We start from the raw sequence: 25762 nt of genomic DNA on the forward strand, positions 1-25762 counted from the left end.
ATTAGTAGAGACAGGGTTTCTCCATGTTGGTCAGGCTGGTCTCGAACTCCTGACCTCAGGTGATCCGCCCACCTTGGCCTCCCAAAGTGCTGGGATTACAGGTGTGAGCCATCGCGCCTGGCCTCACATGTTCTTATCTTAATATGTTTTCATGCTTTGAAGTCCTACAGTAATCATCCTTTGATTCTTCTTTTTTCTTTTCTTTTTTTTTTTCTTTTTGAGACAGTCTTGCTCTGTCCACCAGGCTGGAGTGCAATGGCACAATCTCGGCTCACTGCAAACTCCGCCTCCCAGGTTCAAGCGATTCTCTTGCCTCAGCCTCCAGAGTAGCTGGGATTACAGACGTGCACCACCACGCCCAGCTACTTTTTTTTGTATAGACGGGGTTTCACCATGTTGGTCAGGCTGGTCTCAAACTCCTGACCTCAGGCGATCCACCTGCCTCGGCCTTCCAAAGTGTTGGGATTACAGGCATGAGCCACTGCACCCGACACCCTTTGATTCTTTGAAACAAAATGTATATAAATTAAAATGCTAAAACTTTATCATTTCCTGTGATCATAAGGCTCTGACAAAATTTACCTCTAGATTATGTTGTCATTATGATTATTTACACACAAAGCAAAATAATAAGGGTACTACAAATTTTGATGCTATTGATTATATCAGTATAAACAATGATTAGCCACAGAAAGCTAAATGTTATTAGAAAGGTATCTGAATGAGGTATTTAGGTTTTTCCCTCTCACTTAGTTAACATACCCAGAGATGGATATTATTTGTTGCTAGAACAAGACAGGAATTAGCATCCTGTTTTCATTTTTCTAGATATGACCACTGAGTCCATGGAGCTAGAAGGAATTTGTTATAGTGAATTTTTCCAACTCTGTCCAAGTTGGAGGCCAAAAATGTCACAAGGTAATCTAGAGTCAAATTATTTTTTACTTTTTAAAATGATGTTGAAGGCCAGGTGGGGTGGCTCACATCTGTAATCTCAGCACTTTGGAAGGCAGAGGCGGGTGGATTACCCGAGGTCAGGAGTTTGAGACCTACTTGGCCAACATGGTGAAACCCTGTCTCTACTAAAAATACAAAAATTAGCTAGGCATTGTGGCAGGCGCCTGTAATCCCAGCTGCTTGGGAGGCTGAGGCAGGAGAATTGCTTGAACCCGTGAGGCGGAGGTTGCAGTGAGCCGAGATCACGTCACTGCACTCCAGCCTGGGCAACAGACCAAGACTCTGTCTCAAAATAAAAAAGTAAAAATAAAATAGTAATAATAATAAAATGATGTTGGAGGTAAATATTAAAAGCCATCTGACCTGCAAACTGATTTATTACCTGTCTTAGTTCCAATGCCGACACCTCAAACCGTCCCTTTATTGGTGCCCCAGAAGTTTTTTCACCCACTAGGATCCAGGATGGGTTAGGTCTGCATCATTTTAAGTCAAGTAGAAGAGCAATTAAGAAAGGCAGCTGGGAAAGGCAAACTGATGGGATACATTGGTGAGGAGGAAGGAAGTCCAGAAGCAAGCTGACTTGGAAATCCACTCCCGTTAAGACTCCCCATACCCCTTTCTATCTGAAGATCACCAGCCTAGAACAAAGCTGAAGAAAGACAGACACTCTGTGTTGAAACTTGCAAAAGCTCTCTGCAAGAACAACTCCATCCAAACCCTGCGCTAAGACCCTCAACCAAACTCTAGCAAAGCTTCTGGCAGCCTCAGGCCACGCCACTGGGACAGCCCAGCCCCGCTTTGCACTCCTGTGTGGAAAAGCTGGGGCTGCCAAAAGAATGTGTTCCAGCCAACACGGGAGGATGGACATTTATTTAAAAACTTCCAGTTGTAAATCCTTTCTCTCTCCCTTTGAGTCCTATGTGTGCCTCCTACCGCCCAGAAGCATCTTTCTCAAGACTTAACAACCATTTCTTTGAAATGGTATCATCAGCAAGGGTAGGACCTGTCCCCACCTCTGAGGGAGGGCAGGAGCCTGACTTTGATAGAGGCCAGTTAGTCTACACAGCTGGTCTCATTATGCTGACGCATAATTTTTCACTTTTCTGATTGTTTGAGCCCTGGCTCACTCCTCCCTACTCCCTCATTCTCTCTTAAAAACAGAGGGCACCGAGGGAACCCAGTCAGAGGGCACCCAAGACAGGTGCGGTGGCTCACACCTATAATCCCAGCACTTTGGGAGGCCAGGGTGGGAGGATCCCTTGAGCTCAGGCGTTCGAGACCAGCCTGGCAACATAGGGAGACTTCTGTCTCTACATTTTTTTTTTTTAATTAGCTAGGTGTGGTGGTGTGCACCTACAGTCCCAGCTACTTGAGAGGCTAAGGCAAGAGGACTGTTTGACCCTAGGAGGCTGAGGCTGCAGTGAGCTGTGATCACACCACTGCACTCCAACCTGGATGAGAGAGCAAGACCCTGTCTCAAAAAACAAATAGAAAAACAAATCACCCAGTTACCTCTGCACAAATCAAAGTTGAGCTCAGCTTACACTAGAGCCTCTTCCCTACTATAGAAGTTATCGCTGAATAAAATCTGTGTTTACCACCTCTAACGAGGGCCGATTTTGTTTATCTTTGACCATGTAATATCCCCTCTCCCTGGCAGATCGATGATCAGTTACAGTAGGACCCTCAATCCAGGTGGGGCTGGAGGATCCTTTCTCCAGGGTGCTCGTGGCAATCGCTACACTGATCACAGAGGCCACCAGACCAAGAGGACACAGAGCTGCCCATCCAGACAAGATAAAGCAGAAGGTGCCACTGCTCCCATGGAAGCTACCCCCACCAGAGCCTCTCTCCTTCCTCAGTGCACTCGTCACCAAGGATTTATGTGTGGTGCTGTGGGGAGCCCAGGTCACATGCCCTGGCAGGACAGACTAAATTCCTTCTAAATTGAGGGAAGTGCCTCCTGTTGTGGAAGAAAAGGAACTAGCCACTTGGCTGGGCCCAGTGGCTCACGTCTGTAATCCCAGCACTTTGGGAGGCTGAGGTGGGCGGGTCACTTGAGGCCAGGAGTTCGAGACCAGCCTGGCCAACATGGTAAAACCCTGTCTCTACCAAAAATATAAAAATTAGCTGGGCGTGGTGGCACGTACCTGCAGTCCCAGCTACTCAGGAGCCTGAGGCAGGAGAATCGCTTGAACCTGGGAAGCGGAGGTTGCAGTGAGCCGAGATCATGCCACTGCACTCCAGCTTTGGTGACAGAGTAAGACTCTGCCTCAAAAATAAAACAAAATAAAAATTTTTTTTGATAAAGAAAAAGAAACAAGATCTTGACATTTTGGACTGTTAAGTTTTCTCCATAAGGCCCACCTAAAGCACAGATCACATTATATAGCAAAATTGGAAGGGGATGAGGCAGCAGACTTTCCCAAGGCCACTGAAGCTAGTCAGAGGCCACTGTCCTCTCACACTTCAAACAGCCCTGATGGCTATAAACACTGCGTGGCCTGACATGTGGCCAGCAGAGGGTGACCCCAAGTCCCCTGACAGCACCCATCAGTTTGCCTGGGCAGACCCTAAGAGCCAGCAACCCAAAGATAGTCCTGGGCATGGGAAATCAACATGAAGCTGTATATGGTGAAAATACAGGTTGAGTCTCTTTTGAAACTGAAAAGTGCCCCTCGCCCATGGGGATATAAAGCTGTCTCATGGTAGATTCTGGAAATCCCAAGACTCAGAGCCCTTCACAGGGCATGGCAGGGCTGAGGGGAATGGAGGGAATGTTGGATGACAATGCTGGGGGCATGGACTCTTGGGCCCTAAGGAGCCCCGGCTGTGCCTCCTGCAACTCCTTCCAGGCCTCTGGAGTGACAAGGCGTAATTCAGGTGTCAGGGCTGAAGCTGCAGGGCCCTGGAGGGGGTGTGGTGGCAGCAGCCTCTGAGCTAAGAAAGTCGATCATTCTAGAGCTCTCACCATTCTATTTAAAGCTCAAGACGAAGAGAAGGCGGGAAGGGAAGTGCTCAAGGCAAACAACCTCCGAGCAGCACCCAGAGACCGCGCCTGGGGAGGAGGGGCCCGGGCTGCTGCCAGAGGGCTCAGAAACGGCTGCTGTGCAGAGAGAGCCCTGCACTGCCTGGGGCTGAGTGATGCTGAGTGTGAGAAATGGAAAACATCCTCAAAGGCTATCAAAGGGAGAGGGGTTCGTCGGTTAGACACACCCACAGCGGGATGCTCTGCAGAGAATGACGCAGAGCTCAATTGATTGACTTGGGAGGTGACCCCAGCACATTACTATTGAGTTAAAAAATAAATTTAAAACCGGCATTGATAGCAAGATCCCATTTATGTAAAGTACTCTCTCACACACACACACACACACACACACACACACCTGGTATCGGAAAAGTCAGGAAACAGCATCAGGGCCAGCTTCATGTGCAGAGTCCCAAGCTTGGTTTAACACTCTGCCGCCACCATCTTAATCTGTAATTCTGTAGCTGGCCCTGCGTGGAGTAAGCTCACTTAAAAAAAAAAAATGAACTTTGATGAGAGATAATTTACGTACAATAAATACACCCATTTTAAGTGGGCAGTTGGATGAGTTTTGATGAATATCCATCAACGACCTAAACTAAGATATAGAACCTCTCCTCACCCCCATCAAGTGCCTCCCACCCCGTGCAACCACACTCCCTGCCCCAACCCCACACAACCACTGTCACTGACACTGTCCCTATAGCTTACTCTTGTCATTTCCAGAATACGATAAAAATGAAATTGCACGCCGTGCACTCGTTTCTGCCTTCTTGCCTCCCGGTCATGGTCTGGCAGTCCACACTGCGCTATCAGTGGTTGGCTCCTTTTGTGTTGCAGAGCAATGTGGATATACATGTAGATGTATACACATCACCATTCGCCTCTTTCCCCATTCGTGGACATCGGGATGGTTTCCAATGTGGAGCTATTAATGAGCAGTGCTGATGTGAGCTTTTGTGTACAAGCTGCGTAGCAACATATGCTTTCACTTCTCTTGGGCAAACACATAAGAGGGCAATTATCGTGTTGTATGGTAGGTGTATGTTTAATTGCCTAAGAAATTGCCAAACTATTTTCCAAAATGTTTGGACCATGTTTAGATAAACAGCACAGGACATTTTTGAATACTATGTGCAATATGTTTTTCTGCAACTTCCAGTGCAACAAACCCATTTCAGAGTATCTAGAAATTCTGGAAACAAGGGTCAAATACTGATCATTTATTGTACTTTGTTCAGGTTAACAGTTGGACCCGTTGCTTCAAATGTAGAGGTACTACGCCTGAAAAAGTGTCTAGCAGTTAAAGAAAAACATATTGAGCCCAGAATTTGGAGGTGTAATAAATATAATGTTTTAAAATAAGTCCATCCTATGTTTCCTGAATTTTGGGCCACGCTGAACCTGGAAAAACAAACAGGCGGGTCATCTCAATATGTTACGCATTTTATAATGATAGCTGTGGTTTACTTCCCAGCTATAAAAGCTACATTTATTTGTTGTAGAAAATTTAGAGAATACAAAGAAGAAGAAAAATATAGTTCCTACTCATCATAATGCTATTTTTTCCTGTGTATTTTGCTAGGTGCTTGTGTGTATTTAATATTAATCATATTTTTTATCTCACATTAACTTCCTAAAATATCTCCTTATTTACAAAAGCAGTACTCCCTCATAGCAAAAGTTTAAAAAGAAAATATTAATAATTTAAAATTAAAAATTGAAATAACAGCCTCCTCCCCAAAGTTAACAACCTGTTCTACATCCTTCCAGAAATTTTTTATGTGGGTTCAGTCCTTTATATGCATATATGTGCATGAGCATTGCATTATAAAACATTTTATATAACATTGTGTTATAAAAACATGTATAAAAGATGCTTCTGAACACATGTATTTTAAAATTCATATGATTTCATATCATATTTTTACCTAGTAATAGGCATTAAATATTCTTCGAAAAAAGTTTTAAATATCTACATACTATTCCACTGTATAAGTGCGCCTTAATTTATTAAACTATTACTCAAATGTTAAAGCTCTTGGGTGAGTCTGTGTGTGTCTGTATATGTGTGTGTATAATACTGTGATAAGCATTTTTTGTCCGTAAAGTTTGGCCACATCTCTAATTCAATGCTTAGGATAGAGTCCTCGAGCTAGAATTTCTAGATCAAATTATGTATCATATTAATAATCTTAAACAACTGTTATCAAATTGTGTGCAAAACGTTTTAACCAATTTACCCTTCAACTGGTCAAAATTCACTGCAACCGTTCTAAAATTTTTTAACTTTTAGAGTGAAAAATCATGTGTCACTGTTGAACTAATTGACATGCTCATGGTTATTAGGGAGCTTAGCATTTTTCTCATATGCCGATGCCTTTTCTATCTTTCCTTTTGTAAACTGCTTACATTTTAACCTATTTTTCATTAGGCTCAGTCTTTTTCTTATGGAAATATAAAAGTATTTAATATGTTTTGTATTTCTAGCATTTATAACAGTGCATCAACCATTATAAGCACTTAAGAAATATTAAATGAAGGAACATATACAAGGGATAGTAATCATTTTTTCTATATGTTGCAAATATGTTTTCTTTGCAAATAAATAGCTTAAAATTTTGCTCATGGTGTTTTTTTATTTAAAATAGAATTTAAAATACTATTTCTCTTTTTCTTCTGTAGTTCCTTCATATTCTATGTCTGGTAAGTCTTTCCCTCATTCTTAAATCAGATAAACTTTGGCCTATATTATCTTCTCATTTTATTTTTATAAAATACTTAAATCTTATTATCTGGAAGGGCAAACTCTGTTTCATCACTCCCGTTTTGCAAAAAATTCTCAGTAACTCTCTCCAGCTTATCTTTTAGGTAAACTTTAAAATTATTTAAATCCCCCCACCACACACGTACAAATACCATTTGGGTTTAGGGAGAACTGCCTTCAACGTATAAGTTACGATACTTGGGGTCTCTGTCCCTCATGTCCCTGAGATCTTTGTTGGAGTCAGTTGGAAGGGATGCCAAGGTCACGAAGCCAATATAATATGATGCCCATAGCACCTCAGAGCTCTGCATCAGACTCCAGCTTGCTGGGCGAGCCCAAAGACGATTCATTAATTAGTAAGTATTTTTAAAAGACAGTCACCAAGTCCATGAGATTGGGGTCAAATAGGCACTCTCTTGCGGTTCAGGTTGGAATGTAAATTGAGAGACAGCTGTTAAAAGCAACTGGAAAATGCGTACCGAGGGCTTTACCAATGCCTGCGCCTTGACCAGGAGACCCACATCTAGAAACTGCCAAGAAAACAGTGTGGACAAACATATACGCACAAGGATGTCCTCTACTATATAAGGAAAAACTAGAATGAGATGTCTAACATCTAGGAAACCCATCTGGTAAATTCTGGTGTACAGATCTAAGAGAATTTCATACAGTTTTCAGAAGTGATTCTTCTTATAAATCCCAGCTAGATGTACAGCAAACAAACCTAGCGGCTGCCCACGATGCTCTGGATGGTAGATTTGGATGAGATTGTTTTTCCTTTCTAGTTTTTAAAATAGTTTTCCAAGTGTTGTGCCATAAACATGTATTTCCTTGAAACTTTTTGAAACCTATTTTAAATGAGCAGTTAACATGTTGAAAAATTAATATAACTTTTTATGATAAAAAATCCACACTCATGAAAAGGAAAAAAGAAAAAAAGAAAGGCTGAACACTGCACAAAATCTCTAAAGAAGAAGGTAAAAATAATCTGAAATCCTACCACCTGGAGATAACCACCTCTATACATACACATACCTATATGTAGACACACATACAGAGACACGTACACGTTGTTTTGCAAATTGCTTCTTTTCCTCATCAATATGTCATGGACATCCTTCCACAGCAATAAAAGTCCATCAGCCTCATTCTTTTTTAATGGTCCTTGTTAAAATATTTCCACTCATACATCTTGTCGTACGGACATACCTTTATTTATTTAACCAATGCTCTATTGATGCACCTCGAAGTGGTTTGCAACATTTCACCTAGTCATTAACATACCAATAAATGATCTGGACTGTGGGGGATCAGCCTCTGCTGTAGTGTTAATATTCTACTGTGAAGTCACTATTCGGGTCAGGGCGTCAGTTTCATCCTTTGTAAGACAAGGACATGGCGATTCCTGAGATGCCTCCAGCTGTAGCGTTCTCTGGTTTCTTGCAGTGGCAGCTAGTTTCTCAAGGATATGGAGTGCTCAATGTAATTTAGAGCAATCTGCACAGCTAAGAATAGTGATCCTCTCTAAAATGATACTGTGGAAGCCCTCAAATTACCACCAGACTCCAACAGGACATATTTCGCTATCTGCAGGGGGACTGGAAGGTGGCTTCTGATGCCAACTTGGGCTACAACCATGCTGGAATGCAGCTCTGTCTTCAGTCAGGCCAGCAGCATTCAAAGAAGCACAACTGTGCAACCATCTGCCTTTCTCCCAGTGGTCGAGTTCTCTTTTTCTACAGACTGCTCTCAGAGTTCTGCCGCTTTCTTTACCTGCGTTTTTCCTTGAACCTCAAACGTACATACATATTAGGATGCCTTGAGCTCCGTGTTTGCTCTGCAGCAAACCTCTCAATAATCCACCTGCTATCAGCATCACACCCCTGACAAATGCTCCTAACGGGCCTCTTCCCAGCAAAGAGCTTTTGATGTTGCATAGCAAGCATGAGAGTGAGATTCAACCAGGCAGACTGGCTTTATCCAATCACAGCAATAACAAACCTTAACTGGGCACCTACTACGTGCCAGACACACTTCACTTTTGTACATCACTTCATTTCTGAAGACTGGCCAGGTTCTGAAGGCAGTTAGGGAAAACCCTTGTTGAGAATTCCAACTTTAAAAAGTGTCTCTGACTCTAGAAACCAGGTTTAGAAAAGCCAGTCCTCTGATGCATAAATCCCCGCTATGACAGTCATCACACCTAGCAGCTTACATCTTTCACAAGCATTCACATTCACTTGCTTTGGCCCTGAAGAGCTGCTTTTACTGACTTGTGCTTTGGGGCAGACCTTCAGGCATTGAGGGATTTTGTAGGAAACAGCACCATGAAACTTGCTCTTTGTTGCTCATAGAGATGATGAGAATGTGTTTTGAGACAGTAGAGAGGGTCCTCAAGCCTCTGGGTTTGCCTCTTTGCTTTGGCCACCAGGAAGCTCAGAATCAAACCAGTGTCCCACCACCTATAACATGAACAAACCTTTTGATATGATGTATCATAAGGATAACTTTCACATCAATTCATCTTTTCTCCCATGTTTTCCTATCACCTAGAGTTTTCTGGGTTATTTTTCATTCTGTTCCGTTTTGTGTACTGTTTCCTCACAGCCACGGTGAATGGGAAGGGAAATAAATAAATGTTACAAGTCAGAGACAGGACAAGAGACTGGCCCCCTAACTCCCAGCCTTTTCCCCACCTTTGATGATTGGGCCATCTGAGGAGGGGGAGTCACTCTGATAGGCTGATCCGAGTCACCCCCCGTCATTGCAACTTCAGAACAAAGTGCACCATGGGCCCTTTCCACATCTTCTTCAACCACCTCATATTTTGTTCTTACCCATCAAAACAGATCTGATCTCTTCCCTGTCCACCAGGTAAAGGCGACAAAGTCAGTAAATCAAAATCACCCTTGCAGGGTCATCTCCTATGGATCCAGAACTCTGAATTAGTAGCCTCTTGGGTTCCAAGGTGACTGAAAGAAAGCCTGAATTTAAAACCAAAACCCAAAATGCCATCTACCACCTAAAGCCCCCACACTGCTGCAAAGCACAGGCAAGAAGTTTGCATCAAGTGCACGTCTGCAACGAACTGCACAAGCATCACCTTCCTTCGCTCATTAAGCTTCAGTACTGGTTGCCTCGCCGTCTGGCCCACCCTCCCTCCTGGTCCACCCACCCTGGTGCCACTGTGAACCCTGCATCCTCCAGGAAGCCTTCCCTGACCCATCCATTCAGGCCTCCACTCTGTTTCCACCTATTGCTAGCTCAGCACAGTTCAGCAGGTTACTGCTTCCAATCCTGCCCTGTCCCCCCACCCCTCCCTCCTGGCTGCTACCCTCAGCTAAAGCCACGTGGATGCCTGTTCTTGAAACACCAGACCGGTTTCCAATAAGATCACAGAGAGCTACCTGCTTGGCTACATACAGCATTTCCTTTTTAACTAAAGTTCAGCCAAAGCTGTCATTAAGACCTGGCCTTAGGCAAGAAGTGATGGTAAATTCCCCATGCTGCAGCATCTTGTAAATGGTTCAAATTAGGATAAACCCCAACACCCAGCCCAGCATCACAAAACAACAGTTCAAAAGAAATGCACCTCCATATAATGTGTCCCAACATCTACTGCACTATACCCGTGACCTTGAGTTAGTTACCTCGTCTCCTCTGAATTTCTTATCCGGTGGAATGTAGGTAATCGCGGGGCGCCCAGCTCACATTACTAAGTAGTTGTTTATTTCCCTGCCGTGTGTTTCAGTTTCCTCATCTCACTGGGTTGTTGTGAATCTATGTGAACTAAGGCATGAAACGTGCTTAGAATGGGGCCAGCCATCTTCAAATGCCGGGGACTAATAGTGATACAATCATCAAATCATCGTGACAATCTTAGCACAGTGCCTGGCATTCAGTAGGCACTTGAGAAACCCTAGCTGCTGATGCTGTGTGCCCCTTACTAACTTCTAAGATTTCAAAGCCCTTTACATGTATTTTTCACACACGGTCATAGCACGTTCAACTGAATTCTGTGTTCTTTGTACAACTACACAGTTTCACCACTGTGGGAAGAGGACACTTTTCTTATTTTGTAATGAAACAATGATTTGGGTGGCACATCATAAGTTTAGCTTGCTTTTCTTTGCTTTCCTTTTTAAAATTTAAATTAATTTAAAAAACAGGGCACCACTCTGTCTCCCAGGCTGGAGCCTAGTGGCGTGATCATGGCTCACTACAACCTCTGCCTCCTGAGTTCAAGCGATCCTCCCACCTCAGCTTCCCGAGGAGCTGGAACTACAGGTACGCACTGGCTGTTTTATGTATTTTTTTTATATATAAATGGGGTTTTGTTATGTTGCCCAAGCTGATCTCAAACTCGAGGGCTCAAGCAATCTGCCTGCCTCGGCCTCCCAATGTGCTGGGATTACAGGTGTGAGCCACTGTGCCAGGCCTGTTTTCGTTGTTAAAGTAAATGAATTGACTGATTATTTTTAAATGAATGTTTTAAAATGGCATGAATGAAACAACGTTCACCACAGAAGTCCACAGCCTACAACCCCACTCTTTGTCTGCCACAAACCACTGTGTCCTGCCTCCCTCTGCTCTGGCTCCAAGTGACTCTGTTTCCCTCTCTGTTTCCTTCCCCTTCCCATTTCCCCTGTGGTCTCGTGACAGCTCATAGTCTTTTCTGGGCTGCTCCATCAACCCCTGCTCCCCAAAGTCTGTCATTTTTAATGGCTGTTTAATCTAAGTGGCTTTTCAGTCCTTTCCTCAGTTATGATTTCAATGGCGTATGGGTTTTCCACCCAACGGATAAGTTCACGGTGGCCATTTTAAGCGCACAACTCTTTCCCCTTTAAATGGTGTCCTTAAAGTTAGGACATTTAAAACAAGAAATGTAATCACATTTTTTTTCCCTGGTTTAAATGTAATATACAATGAAAGGAGATTGGAGTATGCTATCCCCAAATATGCCACTTCGGCATAAAGACTAATTTGAGCTGAAATTGACAAGCTCTCTGCCCTCCCCCTTTCTGAAAGCAGGGAACAGTGACCCATGCCTGTAATTCCAGCACTCCAGGAGGCTGAGGCGAGAGGATCACTTAAGCCTAGGAGTTCAAGACCAGCCCGGGCAACACAGGGAGACCTCATCTATACAAAAAGTTAAAAAAATTAGCCGAGCCTGATGGTGCATGCCTGTGGTCCCAGCTACTCAAGAGGTTGAGGTGGGAGGATTGTTTGAGCCCGGGAGGTGGAGAGGTAGAGGCTGCGTGAGCTGAGATCACACGCTGCCCTCTGACCTGGGCAATGGAGCAAGATCTTGTCTAAAAAAAAAAGAAAAAGAAAAGTTGTCTTTGTAAAAGTAACATAAAATTCCATTTGCAAAGGTATCTCTTTCTCATACCAAGAAGAGAAGGACAACTCTTTTTGGTTTGTTTGTTCGTTTATTTGTTTTTTTTTTTTTTTATTATACTTTTAAGTTCTAGGGTACATGTGCACCATGTGCAGGTTTGTTACATATGTATACATGTGCCATGTTGGTGTGCTGCACCTATTAACTCGTCATTTACATTAGGTATTTCTCCTAATGCTATCCCTCCCCCCTCCCCCTGCCCCACGACAGGCCCCGTTGTGTGATGTTCCCCACCCTGTGTCCAAGTGATCTCATTGCTCAATTCCCACCTATGAGTGAGAACATGCGGTGTTTGGTTTTCTGAAGAGAAGGACAACTCTGAATCACAGGTGACCACTTTTATTATGCAACTCGAGTTTGCATAACAAATCTTACTAAATAACCCTAACCTTCCATTAGTTCCCCCCATATATTTACCTTCCAACAATTTACTGCCCTTAGAAGTCATAACCTCCTTTTTCCTTTGTCTAGTTGCTTCTCCAGGATGTACTGCCTTTTGTTAAAATAGTATATAACCCCTTCTTTGGGTTTTCACTTCGTGTCTGTGAAATCCTCACTTGCCTGTGAAATATTTTCTCCTGTTCGATCGTCTTTTACCAGTTCGATTCTCAGGCCCAAGCCACTGAACCTCAGAGGAAAAGTCGTTGTTGCTGTTGTTATTTTCTCTCTCCTACATAGTCATATGTTGACATTTTAGAAAATCCACCAATGTCTAAAGAAAAACTGTAATCACTCATAAATAACCTACCTACCCCAGAGACAATGAAGCACCCATGCAGGCACCTTTTCTTCTAGCCTCCCACCCCCTTCTGCACAGACACAGAGGAAGTGTGAGTTGATTGAACAGCACAGAGAGCAGGGGGCTGGAGGTGCAGAGAACCTGGCTACTTCACCTCTGAGCCACGCAACCTTGGGCAAACATTGAACCTTCCTCAGTCTTGTGTCCTCATCTGTGAAATGGGGAGAAGACGAGGATCTGCCTTACAAGGTTGCTGTGAGGACTCTAGGACGCAGCAAGGGCTGTCTACACACCTGGCATGCGGTCAGGGCCCACCGGGTGGCAACTACTTAAATATAAACTGTCATTTTAGTACAGAAATATCAGTGACTGATATTTTATAAAAGAGAATGATATATATTTAAACATGATGTATTCAAAATTTTATACATTAACAATGTAAAGTTATAAATTACAAATTAAAATATATAGGCCAAGGCAGGAGGATCCCTTGAAGTTAGGAGTTTGAGACCAGCCTGAGCAAAAAACAAAGAAAGGAAAACAATGATAAAACACATGATGGATCAGTGACCACACTGTAAATCTACACAGTCAGCCTGCTAGCTGCACTTTATACACTAGCGTTTCCCATCATTACAAGTTGCTACATCATTTTTAAGGACTGCCCAGACCTCATTTCACAGCGTCTTTGATATTTAACAGGACCAACTGCTAATTTGGGTGCCATAACAGCACAGCTAGGATAGGAGAATCATCGAATTCCCTGTTTCAAAAAAGCCATCTCCAACCCACACTCCCTTCGGCTTCGTTAACGCCTCGGTAGAAGTGGCTCCCTGTGCACTTGGCCTTTGATTCACAATCACCAGCCAACACCCACAAACCAGCTCTGGAGGACTCAAACAGCAAGCATTTCAGTGAGTGTGGACCCACAGATGGGGGCCCCCACCCTGCCCCCATCTCCCAACCATGGCCTGAACTCTGCACCCTGGAGTAGTCCTGCCCTGGGGGCTGGAGACCTGGGGCAGCGGGTGGAGAAGATGGATTTCCTGGCAGAGCTATGAGCAATCAGTCCCCAGAACAGCCTACATTGTCTTCCCAACACTGTGGAAGAGGGAACAAAGAGCAGAAAAAAACGCAGTCTGTGTGCTTCGGAGTGGCTTGCTTCTGGGTCTAGTCTCTCAGCACCTGGGAGCTGTCTTTAATTAACGCTGAAGAGCAGTGTTCAGTGCGTTCCTGGCTCTCCTACCTGGGGGAATCGGGTCAAGCCCAAACCACACATCACTGTCCTCCTTTCCACTGCAGGAAGTAAGCCCTTGTCTCTTGAGAGACAGTGAGCCACTATTCAATTTAAATTGATTTCCTGGCCTCAGCAGCCTCAGGAAGTTCTTCGTGGCTGGTGGCTGCCCCTCTGTGGGAAAGCTGGAGTAGCAAAAGGATAGGGATTCTCAAAAGCAAATGGGGCCAGGTGCGGTGGCATGTGCCTATAATCCCAGCCCTTTGGGAGGCTAAGGCAGGTGAATTGCTTGAGCCCAGGAGTTCAAGATCAGCCTGGGCAACATGATGAAACCCCATCTCTACTAAAAAACATACAAAAATTAGCCAGGTGTGGTGGTGCACACCTGTAGTCCCAGCTACCTGGGAGCCTGAGGTGGAAGGATCCCTTGAGCCTGGGAGGCCGAGGTTGCAGTGAGTCGAGGTCACGCCACTGCACTCCAGCCCGGGCAACAGAGCAACAAGACCTTCTCTCAAAACAAAACAAAACAAACAAACAAACAAAGCAAATGGGAAAAAAAAAAAACAGGTGCTCAGACTTGTAGCTGAAGCCAAGGGTTATCAGGGACCATGGATGAGTTTGGAATTGGGTTGATGGGGTTCGAGTCTGACTCTGAAGCTTTGTGGCAGGTTAACCAGCAAGGAATTTCAGCTTTAGAGTGGGACAGTAATAATCCTCAGAACTCAGTTTCTCCAGCTGCAAAACGGCACAGTAACAGGAAGAGGACCTGGTGGCAAAACTAAACACAGCCCAAAAGTCCAGCAACTGGCGAATGGAAAAACAAAAACAGTATATCCATGCAATGAAATAATACCCGGCAGGGAGAAAGAACACATACGCATACCTGCTACGGCATGGATGGACCTCAAAGACAGTATGCGAAGTAAAAAAAGCCCAGCACGAAAGACCACATATTGCATGATTCCATTTATCTGAAGGCAAAACTATAAAGACAGGAAGTAGATTGGTGGTCGCCTTAGTCTGGGGTAGAAGTGAAGAGTGACTGCAGATGGGTACCAGAGGATCTTTCCAGGGTGATAGAAACATTATAAAATTGGGCAGAGTGGGGTGGCTCATACCTGTAATCCCAGCACATTGGGAGGCTAAGGTGGGCAGATCACATGAGGTCAGGAGTTCAAGACCAGCCTGGCCAACATAGTGAAATCCCATCTCTACTAAAAATAGAAAAATTAGCCAGGTGTGGTGGCAGGCGCCTGTAATTCCAGCTACTCGGGAGGCTGAGGCACAAGAATCGCTTGAACCCAGGAGACAGAGATTGCAGTGAGCTGAGATTGGGCCACTGCACTCCAGCCTGGGTGACAGAGCCAGACACTGCCTCAAAAAAAAAAAAAAGAAAAGAAAAGAAACATTATTAAATTAGACTGTGGTTGCACAGCTTCATAATGTTACTAAACAAAATTAAACTTTTAGTTTCAACCAAAACAAGTGAATTCACCCGTAGTCCCATCTACCTGGGAGGCTAAGGTGAGAAGATCACTTGAGATCAGAAGTCTAAGTTCAGCCTGGGCAACATAGTGAGGCCGCGTTTCTTTTTAAAAAGTGAATTTTACAGTATATAAATAATACTTCAACAAAGCTGTTTTTAAAACGTACCTGGCACATAGTGTATTGTAAGGATCAGTTCAGTTACCGTATAGAAGAGTGGTTTTGAAAATTGTCATGTGCTATGGAGAGGCCGGCTCTAGTGATTCATAAGGCTACAGCTGAGAGTGGGTGTGACCGCACTACCAGACCTGGAATCAACATGGAACTCCAGAACTTACTAGCTGGGACCGTGGGCAAGTTCCCTAACGACTCTGGGCCTCTGCCTCTTCATCTCTACCATGGAGATGGTAACAGTTTCAGCCTCACAGGGCTGATGTGAAGATTAAATGAGTTAATGTGAGCAAGTCGCTGAGGACAGCCTTGCACACAGTCACGCACTCGGTAAATGGCAGCTCTTGCTCTCATCCTCATCCTCACTCTTCCTATCCCAGCAGCTCAGAGGGGGCCCCCAAGACCAAAAGCAGGGCTGGAGACACGTTCTGTTCATCACAGCGTCCCTTTTGCGGTTCGTGCCATTTGTCAGAGTTCCTTGGACTTCGGATTAGATGTGGTCATCTGTCCTGAACCTTCTCATGGCCCCACAGGCCCAGAGCTGGGCTCCACCCACCATGAGGTTGCTTCCTGTTCCCCAAACACTGGCCACGATGTAAGGTCAGCCCAAAGGTGTAGGTGAGGAAGAGTGGGGTCCCTGGGACAGGAAGACAGGGCGACAGGAGGGGTCCAGCTCCAAGGTCAGAGAGAAGCCACAGGCTGAGCGTCCCAGAGCCCCGGCTGCCTGGCACAAAGAAGCATAAGAAGGCTGGCTCACTCTCATTGAGCCCTATATCGTCCCCTGCATTACAGCCAAGAAAACTCAGGCTCCAAGACACGAAACGCATTTTCCTGGGTCAGAAGCACAGTCAAACCTGGTCTATTTATGCCAAAGCCCAAGTGCAGGTGCCCAGAGGAGGCATGTTAAGGTGGGGCAGGAGGCTGGGGATAAATGAGGGAGGGAGGGAATGGGGGCTCAGCTCTACCTCCCACACACACACACACACACACACACACACACACACACACACACAGGGCTTCCCTCTCCCCTCAACACACACACTCTAGATAACACTTCCTCCAAGGGCACTTGTGAAAATGCAGATTCCTGGGCCCCACTCTGAACCAACTGAATGGAACTTCTGGCCTAGAAACAGGAAACCTGCATTTTTTAAGTGTCCCCCGGTAATTCTTAAGCAATTTTAAGCCGGGCGCAGTGGCTCATGCCTGTAATCCTAGCACTTTGGGAGGCCGAGGCAGGTGGATAGCTTGAGCCCAAGAGTTTGAGACCACCCTGGCCAACATAGTGAATCTCTATTTAAACAAAGAAACAAAAAAGAAATTTGAGAAAAATGTCCCCCAAATAAGGTGGGAAAATAGCTGCAAAAATAGAAAAAAAATCCATCAGAAGAGATCATCAATTTACCCTGTCAAAACAAAGAATCACAAAAAAATGAGAAGGCCCCAGCCTGCCACTAAGGCTTTTGGCATTTATCATAGTGAACAAATGGGGATTTTTTTATTTTGAGACCTCAGAGTGTGTTGACGAGCAAAAGCCTCACACTGAATCCTCACAGCAACGTGGTGGCCCCCACACCTGTTCCCATGTACAGAGGGAGAAACTGAGGCCTGGAGAAGGGAAAGCCCAGAGCCGCCCACATGAAGCTGGTCACTGCACCATTGTCTGCAAATTCAGGTCGATGCAGACCTCAGAGCTGCATCCTGAAGCCCCCAAAGGTGCTTTTCTTCATCTAGTCAATGCCTCACTGCACCTAGCCATGACCAAAGAGTAAATCCCAAACCGGGGGCTGCCCAGTGACACTCATTTGTCAGTAGGTGCTGCCCCAAGTGACCAGCCGGATGGACTGATGGCTGTGACCTTATGCCTGCATGGCCCCTCATGGTTTACCAAGTGCTTTTCCAGCATTGCCCGATTTGCTCCCAATGATAATTAGTTGTCACAGTAACAAATGGGTCTGCAAATGAGGATGAGACCCAGAATGGGGGCTGAGCTCTGGCGCACTGCCTGGAACCCTGGCGCTCAACCCTAGTGGAGCTGCAGAAACTGCTGAGGTCTGTGCCAACCCCAGAATCCTGACTTAGCCTGGAGTGCTGCCTGCACAAAAGAATTTCTTATTTGAAGCTCCTCAGGGAAAGCTGAAGAGCCCCCAAGGGAGCTAGGCTGGATTTCAGGCTCCTCTGCCACGGAGCCGCAGCTTGCTCAGGGTCTGGGTACTTCTCCCTGGATTACCTGGAGAACACCCACCGCCCCATGGCCCTGGCAGGCTCACCGGCTCAGGCTTCCTTGCCCCCAGCCCCCTGACTATACCTTACCAGCCCCTGCAGTTCCTGGGAAACAAGTCTTACCCGGATCCCAGAGTGCGCCTCAGCCCACCTAGAAACCACCTTCCCACTCTAGAAACTCAACTCCAAACCCACCCCCTCCATGAAACAAGCCAGGAGTCACAAACACCCCCAGCACCACCCCTCTGAGTTCCACAGGCCTGGCTCCTGGCGCCAGCATCTCAAGCATGTGGGCCGAGCACTCATCGGTGCTAAGTGGAGCCATGCATTCTCTCAGTGCATCCTCAAACCAAGGCTACAAAGCAGCTATTGCTACTACCTCCATTTCACAGGCATGGAAAATGAGGCTCAGAGAGGTTAAGTAACTCAGGGGGGTAAGTGGCCCAGCCAGGACTCGAACCTAAGTCAGACGGACACCGGAATCCATGCTCCTCTTTACAGCCACACTGCTCCGCCCACCTTGCCGACCTTCTCACAAGAAGACACAGGAGGAAAGAGTCTCAGATCAGGAGTCAGAACTGCACAGCCATGTACTAGGCGTGTTGCCTCAGGAGGCCAGGAAAACGGCTGAGTCCCAAGTCTATGGCTAGGGCTGAGGCCCTTAGTGTGACCTGTGATTTATCCCCCAAGCAGAACACTTTGAAGAGTAAAAGACACTATTAAGCTATTAATAATGATGATAGAACAACCAGTGTTGGTCAGGACTGTCCCAGGCAAGCAGGATGCGGGGTCACCCAACATGGAGTTGAAGTTAGCTAAATTCTCTGAACCTCAATCTCTTTATATTTAAAGTGAAGATATCGTGAGCACCCACTAAAATAATTTGTGTGACCACACTAAACTATAAAACCTTACATCCAACTGTAGGTGTTTTGTTTAATTTTTTAATTTACAACAACAGACAAGACTAGGTGAACCCATTCATGGTCTACTTTCACGCTCAGGACCTCAGCAAAGTAACTGGTGGTGTAACGAGGGGTCTGCCCGCATTCGAGTTGTAAACTGACAGCAGGTGGGCCACATTTTCCCTATATGACAAGTTTTGTTTGGTCGATAGAGTGTTGAAGTTCTTGAATTTGAATGCCACGGCCCTGCCACACCCTGTCGGCTTGTACCTGGCCTGATGCACAGGGTATGGACATCTGCCTGACCCCTGTAGGTGCCCAGGTTTGCACCCCCTGGAATAGACCCATTCGAAAGCCCCTTCTCATCCTGACATCCTATGAGTCCTCCTAGCAATGATAAACATCCCAACAGAAGGTGTATAGGTAGATTAGTTGCACCAAATGTTCCACATTAACCTCTTAGATGAGTAATGTTCAACATTAATCAAAACACAAGAAAATCTCCTCCTGCACAATATCAAAGCCTTAATTCAAGAGTCAATCAGGAAAAATAGAGTTGCAGAATCAAAGGGTCGTCACGGCTGGGTGCAGTGGCTCATGCCTGCAATTCTAGCATTTTGGGAGGCTGAGGCGGGAGGATTCTTGAGCCAAGGAGTTCGAGGCCAGCCTGGGCAACATAGTGAGACCCTTTCTTCTAAAAAAAAAAAAAAAAGACACTCAGTTGGGGTTTTGGTTTTCCACAAGTTGAGGTTGCCAGCCTCATCAGATTAACCTTGAACCCTGACAACTAAGGAAAGAGAGTGGAGGAAACAAAGAGCCTCTGCCACCTATGTGAGCCTCAGTTTCCTCCTCCATAAACCTGAGAGACTGATGTGTACCTGGCTGCATTGAGAGGGCTTCGTGAGCTCTACCGGGCACAGAGCCCAGCTTGCATAAATGCTCAGTAAACAGAGCCTTACCATCCGCGTTGCTCTCGTCCACCACAGTAGGCAGCCTTAAAATGGGGTCACTCTCCATAAAGAACAAATACTCGTCAGCAGCTCCACCCTGCCATCTTTCTTGTGCTCAGCTTCTTGGAGGGGCAATGTGATATTCATTGAAGGAGCACTACATTTGGAGTTTTGATGACTTGCATTTGAATCCTAGCTGTGCCTTTCGTGGCAGTGCAACCTGCAATGACCTCCTTCACCTTTCTGGGTCTGTTTGGCATCTGCTAGAAGGGGATCATGATGACCTCCGCCCTGCCTACCTCACAGATCCTCATCCTATCCACTGATAACCCCAGCTGTGAGATCCCGTAGTAGCTGATGTACATGTTAACTGTCATTATCAGTTGAGAAATTTCTCAACTAGGACCAAACCCTTCACATCTACTCCTGTTTCTGCCACTGAAGCGAACTAAAAAATATATATATATATGGCCAGGCGCGGTGGCTCATGCCTGTAATCCCAGCACTTTGGGAGGCCGAGGCGGGCGGATCACGAGGTCAGGAGATCGAGACCATCCTGGCTAACACTGTGAAACCCCCGTCTCTACTGAAAATACAAAAAAATTAGCCAGGCGTGGTGGCGGGCGCCTGTAGTCCCAGCTACTCGGGAGGCTGAGACAGGAGAATGGCGTGAACCCAGGAGGCAGAGCTTGCAGCGAGCTGAGATTGCACCACTGCACTCCAGCCTGGGCGACAGAGCAAGACTCCATCTCAAAAAAAAAAAAAAAAAATTATATATATATATATATATATCACCTTGGACCTTTTATTTTCTAGCAAGGGCTATCCATAGTTATTATCTACACAGGGTGGCTGGTCCCAGGGGCCCAGGGGTGTGATTCCCATTTGGGGTAATAAGTAAATGCTCTTCATAGCAACTGCATATAAGATGAACAAATACACCATGCCAACAGCTGGACCCTATCAACAGATGAAGCCAGGATTCCAGCACTGACTCCCAGAGTCAGTTCTTCATTATTCTAGATACAAGATCAAGGCTGGGTCCAGGTTCTGTTGAGCCTGAAGCCTATACAATTTGGGGGTCCCTCTTTAAAAAAAAATAAACAAATAAAATTAGATAAAGGGTACCTGTAATGCCAGCACTTTGGGAGGCCAAGGTGGGTGAATCACTTGAGGTCAGGAGTTTGAGACCAGCCTGGCCAACATGGTGAAACCCCGTCTCTACTAAAAATACAAAAATAAGCCGGACATGGTGTCAGGTACCTGTAATCCCAGAACTCAGGAGGCTGAAGCACAAGAATTGCTTGAACCCGGGAGGCGGTGGTTGCAATGAGCCAAGACCACACCACTGCACTCCAGCCTGGGTGACAGAGCTAGACTCAGTCTCAAAAAAAAAAAAAAAAAAAAGATAAATGGCATTGGGACGGCCCTAAGACTGACCTTCTCCAGCCTTTTGGTCAGTCTGCCTGGACTTGTCTGCACATCGTCGCTTTAATTATTTCCCAAAAACTCTACGTCACAAACGCATTGTTGAAGATGAGGAAACGGGGCTCAGAGAGGTAGAGGAATTTGTTCAACCCAGTTGTCCAGGAAAGGCCAGGCACAGGGGACTCCAAATCCCATATTCTTCCAGCCACAACATGCATCTCTTGAATAAATGTTTAAAGATGTTGCGGGTAATTGGTATTGATGAATGGGACACAAATTTGGGGCAAGTTTCAGGTTCACCCTGTCCACACCCTACCCGACTCCCACCAGAACTCCTGAATATCACAAACATCCTTCCAGGACCCCACACACAAAAAGTCCCAGGTCATAACCATATTAGAGTCATGGAAAATGAGAAAATGGAAAAAACCTCCATCATTCCCAGCAAACACTCAACAGGGTCCTCACGAAGCTCCACCTTGTTCCCACTGAGGCAGCTTCCGGCAAGTGCCTGTTTGTACAACCAACGAGAAACACAACTCTTGCTGATCTCAATTCTTACCCCCACTCGTTCAGTTCTCTTATGACGACAGGCACCTCAATTCAGTTTCACAGCATCCCAAAACGTGCCGGAGTAGGCTGGGTGAGACTCTCAGGGCTCAAAGTCTATCATTACATCTTGGTTGCAACCACAGAGGGTTTTTTTTTCTTTTAAACACCAGCTCAAGGGCAGAAGAATTAGTCGGGGCTCAGATCTCCCGGATCGCTACTGTATGGGGACCATAACATCACTGTAAGGCCCCTCTGCTCAGCCACAAACCCCACTTGGAACAAAGAAAACTCCCAGGTACTTTACCAGACACCGATTGCGCCATCCTGTTTGGGACACAGTCATTTGGCGCTCCAGGTTCTCAACCCATAGTAATAACGCCTCATGCTTTTGAAACTGAAAAATGCATCCAAAAAAATCTCGATGACACACCATGACTCATGTCCCATCCCCACCCCCACCTCCCTCCTGCCCCACCTCAGGGAGTGGGGGGCTCGTCCTTTTCATTCACCCCTGATGTGAAACCAGGTTGGTCAGTGCCTGTCAGTTTCACTTCCTGTTTCCTTGCTTCCATCAGAGAGGGGAACTGTGAGGAGGGATAGATGTCATGCTGTGGTAGGGCCAGACAAGCCCCACCTTTTTGTGCCTCCAGAAGAAGCACATCCTTGGGTGGTAACAATAACATCTGGGTGGAAATATCAAGTGGTATCAGGCTTCCAGACCACCATTCACGCAAGGTGCATCCACTCAGTAAGCCTCTATGGAGGCCTCTTCCGGGCCAAGTGTTTGTTCGAAGTTGTGCATGGAGAGAAAGATATTCCTCCTCTCAAGGCGCCCACAGCCCAGGGGGTACTGAGAAGCCAACAGATAATCAATGCAGTGAGATGGCTGTGGGGATGGGGTGTGAAAGAATTGGGATGGGGTGGGGACAGCCTGCTTTCAAGGAGTCTAGGCAGGCATCTCAGAGGTGACAGCCAAGACTAGATGGAGGACAATAATAAGGATGATGACGATGATGACACTGATGAACAATATGTCAAGCATTTTCTAACACTTTGCATTTGTTAACTCACGTATTCTTCCCAGTCACCCTTATTCCCACTTTATAGAGGAGGGAACTGAGGCATAAAGATGGGGAGTAACTGGCCCAAAATCACATAGCTGCTACAAGTACTATATGAGGACAAGTTGACCTGCCACAGGCAGCATAGGGACCAGGACGGAGAAAGTCACAGAGAGGAAAAGGCATGGCATTTATGGAGAGCTGCCAACATCTTGGGGCACACAGCAAAGGGTAAAAGTGGTCCCAACATGCGGGTGTGTGGCCCACAGACATGCTTTGTTGATGGCCAATATAGTGTTTTAAAAAATATAAACCAACGCTTGAAAATTAGGCTCTTTCATATAAAAACCCAGATTCCCCAAATTATGTTGAACAATCAGGATCTGGGAGCATGGTGGCCATATTCTCCCATGGCAATAATCAGAGTTGGGTTGGTTCTCTTTAGATGGGGTGTAGCCTTCAACTCTGGTTCCCTACAGCCACTTCAACTGCCTGATGTCCCCTTCATCCAGTCCCATTAATCCACCAACAAGACCTGCCTGGTGTGTGTATGACAGGACTGAGTCAGGGCACAGAGCTACAGAACTTGGACTGAAGCGTTTCCAGTAAGGGGAGAGCCGTGGTGATACGGCCAGATTCCTACTGCATGGAGATGAGTCCAGCAGCTCCCTGGAAGAGGGACTGCATGGAGCACAAGACTGCAGCAGGGAAGAGGATAAAGTACTGTTCGTGCAGGATCAGAACTGGGGCAAGTGTGAAGAAGCCCCTCTATTGAACTTCTGTGGAGGTTGATTTTACCGGAAATCTTTTCTCTATTTTCTCCCTGGGGCTCAGGATATAAACTATACTTAGTAAGTAGCACTTTTTCATAAGGAAGCCTAAGATTCGCAGAGACCCTGCCAAAGAAACTTACATAGAGCCAAAGGAGAAAAATAAGGCAGATGCTCTCGGGGGAGTTAATTTTAAGGCATTACAGCATTTAATACACAGATTCCACTTCAGTGTTAAACCAAACCAGTCACAGAAGCTTAAAAAACAGTGGCCAGGTCAACCACTTCACTTTACTCCCAGCCCCCAAAACCTCTCCTGCCCACCATGTTTTCAACTTGAAGCCACACTGAACCACGGAGCACTGTTAGGAAGGCTAGGGGTGGGCAGAGGGGACAGCCTGAGATCATGTAACACGAGAATCTTCCCTCCAGTTGGTGAGATGGGGACCAAGCCCCATTTCACGTGTGCCATTCACGTGCTCAGTTCTGGGGTGCTGCAGAGGAGCAGCAGTTACAGACGTGCTGATGCTGTGGTCGGGTAAGAAGCAGGAAAAGGTTCGGGCACGGTGGCTCACGCCTGTAATCCCAGCACTTTGGGAGGCTAAGGCAGGCAGGTCATCTGAGGTCAGGAGTTCAAGACCACCTAGCCAACATGGCGAAACCCTGTCTCTAGGAAAATAAAAAGTTAGCCAGGCATGATGGCGGATGCCTGTAATGCCGGCTACTCAGGAGGCTGAGCCAGGAGAATTGCTTGAATCCGGGAGGTGAAGGTTGCAGTGAGCCAAGATCGCGCCAATGCACTCCAGCCTGGGTGACTGATCAAGACTCCATCTCAAAAAAGAAAAAAAAAAAAAGACAGGAAAGTAATTTGACAACTAGGAGATCTATGACAACACCACTCTGTTGTGGAAAGGTCTTGGGTGTTAGGGGCACATTTGACAATTCTGCCTGTTTGCTGTGTGGCACTGATGCCTGTCTGAGTTTCTCTGTGTCTGTCTCCTCATCTTTAAAATGAGAGCACTTTGTACACTGGGAAGTGACCTGTGGAAGTGAGAGGCCCTGTTGCCATGTGTCCTTTTCATCATTGCTTGCCTGTTTTACCTTTTTTTTTTTTTTTTTTTTTTTTTTTGAGACGGAGTCTCGTTCTGTTGCCCAAGCTAGAGTACAGTGGTGTGATCTCGGCTCACTGCAACTTTCACCTCCCAGGTTCAAGCAATTCTCCAGCCTCAGCCTCCTGAGTAGCTGGGACTACAGCCACATGCCATTGCATCCAGCTAATTTTTGTACTTTTAGTAGAGATGGGGTTTTGCCATGTTGGCTAGGCTGGCCTCAAACTCCTGACCTCAGGTGACCTGCCTGCCTCGGCCTCCCAAAGTGCTGGGATTACAGGTGTGAGCCACTGTGCCTGGCTGCTTGCCTGTTTTTCAATCCAGGACTGGCCCCCAGGCTGGAAGTCCACAGAGAGGGTCAAGCCCTCCACCTTTCCTTCTCTTCCTTCCCAAAGTTTCCCAGCTCTGATGCTGTCCCAGGACCCTTTCTCAGGCTATAAAATCCACACTAAGGTGCTATCCAAAAAGATTCCCCCATTCCTTACTTTTAAAGAGCACCCTAAGCAGTGACTAACGGTGATATTTCAGGAGGCACTGAGTGGTCGTGTCTTGAGCGCTCAGATTCTACCCCATGAGCATCTACATTAAATCGAGTCAAAGACCAGGATAAAAGCGAAAAAACCCAACCAAGTTTCCAGGTTTTCATACTGCTTGGCTCTGTGTAGGCTGGAATGAGCAAACAGGTTTCGATCCACGTGCCAGATCTGATGGTACGAAACACGGATTATGGCCGGGCACTGTGGCTCATGCCTGTAATCCCAGTACTTTGAGAGGTCAAGGCGGGAGAATGGCTTGAGCCCAGGGGTTTGAGACCAACCTGGGCAACACAGTGATACCCCCGTCTCTACAAAAAATAATGATAATAATAATTAGCTGGACATGGTGGTGTGTGCCTGTGGTCCCAACTAGTTGGGAGGATGAGGTGGGAAGATCACTTGAGCGTGGAAGGTTCAGACTGCAGTGAGCTACGATTGTGCCA

At 46.0% G+C, this 25762-nt stretch overlaps 1 long non-coding RNA gene across 2 annotated transcripts in view; it reads right to left on the reverse strand.

Annotated features, from left to right (window-relative positions):
* LOC115893473 overlaps window positions 1-25762 on the reverse strand; it is a 60494-nt gene that overhangs the window by 9737 nt on the left and 24995 nt on the right. Inside the window, exon 1 of one of the 2 annotated variants that reach the window (XR_004053466.1) lies at window positions 10406-10527. The exons of the other annotated variant lie outside the window; for it this stretch is intronic. This is a non-coding gene — a long non-coding RNA (uncharacterized LOC115893473). Of the gene's footprint in view, window positions 1-10405; window positions 10528-25762 lie in introns of those variants that run through there. 2 annotated transcript variants of the gene reach the window in all.

Source organism: Rhinopithecus roxellana, chromosome 15 (assembly GCF_007565055.1).
Source record: "Rhinopithecus roxellana isolate Shanxi Qingling chromosome 15, ASM756505v1, whole genome shotgun sequence".
NCBI lineage: Eukaryota > Metazoa > Chordata > Mammalia > Primates > Cercopithecidae > Rhinopithecus > Rhinopithecus roxellana.